The 2750-nt window shown below is 39.8% G+C and overlaps 1 long non-coding RNA gene across 1 annotated transcript; it reads right to left on the bottom strand.

Moving 5' to 3' along the window:
* Nucleotides 1-38: 38 nt before the first annotated feature.
* On the bottom strand, nt 39-1692 carry LOC107085983. The gene is made up of 3 exons (XR_001481286.1): nt 1511-1692; nt 1096-1192; nt 39-636 (listed from the first exon to the last, which is right to left on the bottom strand). It is a non-coding gene; the product is annotated as an uncharacterized LOC107085983 (long non-coding RNA).
* Between the last annotated feature and the right edge of the window lie 1058 nt (nt 1693-2750).

Raw genomic sequence — 2750 nt, forward strand, 5'->3', positions numbered from 1 at the left:
CAGAAATGTAATTGCTCCTGCAGGTGACATGCCAACCAAATACTTAACCGTGTTATGGCTCTTATAATTTGAATATGTTTGGGCTCTGGCTGTTAAATTTGTTGGTCTGTTAATAAAAATTTCTGTGCAGTCAATAATGCACCTGCAACGCTGGTATTTAGGTTTGAAACATTTTGGCATATTCTTTAATATAGCATGCTGACTTGGCCACTTGATTAAAGGTTTCAAAATCAGAGACATAATAGGCAGCCAACTTCTTAAGATTTTAGAGATGTCACATTCGTTAACATTAAATCGGAATGCAATATCCTTGTTGGTGAGTCCTAATCTGAGTTTCATGAGTACAGCCAAAAGATGATCCTCTAGGGTCAGAGAGCCACAGATGACCTCCACACTGTCCTTGACCGTCTGCAGGACCCAATTAAAGAGGGCACTGGTTAGACCTGTGAAAAACAGCACCTGTGCTGCTTTACACTTCAGTGACGCAAAAGAGAACTGTGCAGTCCCGAGCATTTCTTTTAATTGTTCATTCTGTTTTCAGTTTGTTGATGTCCTCACGCAGGTTATCACACTCTGTATGAAGTTGGCTGTACTTCAGCTGGAGGTCATCATGGACAGTCTTTGGGACCATACCTTCTGAAAAATAAATACAAATTTTACATTCTTATCTTTACAAAAAACAAATGGTTACATTCTGGGTGATCAGTCACACTGTGGGCAAATACCTGTTCGCAACAAATATGAACATTACTAACTGATTAATCTCACTAGTACGCTAGAGGATAAGGGCCACTGGGAAAAAAAAAAAGTTAACCGTTTTTTTTATTTATTTTATTTCAGTATAGTATGGGGAAAAAAGTCAGAATTCTGACTTTAATCTCAGAATTCTGACTTGTTCCCATGTTAAACTGAAATAAAATTTAAAAATCAGTTTACTTTTTTTTTTCCAGTGGCCCTAAACCTCTTCCGTACACTAGTGACTATTCTATTCTGCAATAATTATTATAATTTCCCAATAATTTGCACTTCCAGTCATACTATGTGGAGTCATGCTTGTAATCAGACAACAATCAAGCACACAGATGTGATACTTACCGCTCCAGTTTTGCAACACCGTCTTTGCCGGGCTGGATTGAGTATGGAAAGATAGACGGGACAAAGTCTGGGCCCTCGATGTCGTCTGATGCCTCTCCTGTACAAATAATGTATTGATGCAATCATCATCAACCTTTATTACAGACACTAGTCAATCAATTGAAAAGACAGCACACACAGAGAAGTTTAGACCAGACAACGTGATGATGTTAATGATAAAACTTAGAGCTGACCCGATGAGTTGCAACTTGATAAGACTGAATCAAGGTACATTAGCTTGTATGCTAGTTATGCTCCAATGTGTTTTGTACGATTCATTAATCCCGTTTATATATGTAATACTTAATAATTGTATGTAAAACCATTGTTTGTAAAACCAGCGATGCCGTTTAGCTTTTTTATAGATAAGACTTACCTGATATAAAGTGATCGCTGCAGATTGATGCATTTTTAATCATCTGCTCGTTCCAATCGCTTCTTCTGATGGCTTGCAACCAAAGACGTCTCTTGTTTGCCTTGAAAGGGGTGCGAGTTGATGGGATTCGGTAAAACTTCCCCGTTTTATTGTTTTTATCAAAACGGTTCGTGCAACAGACAGCACAAGACATGTTAGCGGCTCTTTCTGCAGGCGACATGCGCATTGGTGCCGGAAGTGACGTGGAGTGACGCTGCCTGATAATCCCTCTATAAGGTTGGATATTTTAAGTTATATTCTAAATTATGGTAAGGTAAATGGTGTTATCTGGATTTTTTTTTTGGGGAGAAGAAAATAAAATTGAGTTGTTAAAACTTATTTGCTTATCATCCTCCTGCGTGACTCTAGAACAAAAGTAACTTTCCTACTGAATTTATTGTTAACTAAATTAAGTAGAAGTGAGAAAGTCCTCCTGTAAACATGGTCTGTGCCATCAGTTCATCCAGATTACCATCCTGCCTTCAAAGATTTCTGTCAGAGCCGCTCAGACCCCCATATACCAGCAGTGCGCTGTGACTGGGAATCAGCTGCCTCAGAACAGGTCAACTACAACTGGTAGCAGCTGGAAGTAGACGTTAGAGTTTTTCAGGTTCAAACTGCAGGCAGCAGGATAATAAAAGCGAACATATTCTGCCAGCAGGTTTCTACATTTTAAGTTAATGTAGGCGTTAATAAACTGCTTTAGATGAGTGATCATAGCGCTCTGCATTAGCAGCGCTGTGTCTGTCTCCCTGCCAGCTCCCAGATCAGCTTGCCTGATTGGCTGATGTGACGCATCGAGCAGCAAAGGTTCAATTTTTTTAACTCCAGCAGCTGCTGATGTTGAGGCTATGAGGCGCTGCTTCACATGCTGAGATGCATAAAGATGCGGTGCAGAGACCTTTCAATGCGCTTTGATGCACTATAGACTTTGCATGTAACCCTGCTGCTTTTAATGCTCAAATCACGTCTGGTGTTAACAGATAAAGACAAACAGACAAACTTTTAGCCTTCTTAGTGTTCTGTGAATTTGTTCCAGATAAGTGGAGCAGAGATATTGCAGGTTTAATTATGTGATAAATGTTTATTGGTTGCAATGCTCTCATCCTCTCATTCTCCTCCTTCATCTAGACCTTCGTCTTCCTCCTCTTTTCTTTCTAGGGGTTTCTCGTACGCCTTCTCTGATGGAGTGACAATCACA

Source organism: Cyprinodon variegatus, unplaced genomic scaffold (assembly GCF_000732505.1).
Source record: "Cyprinodon variegatus isolate N-32 unplaced genomic scaffold, C_variegatus-1.0 Scaffold139, whole genome shotgun sequence".
NCBI lineage: Eukaryota > Metazoa > Chordata > Actinopteri > Cyprinodontiformes > Cyprinodontidae > Cyprinodon > Cyprinodon variegatus.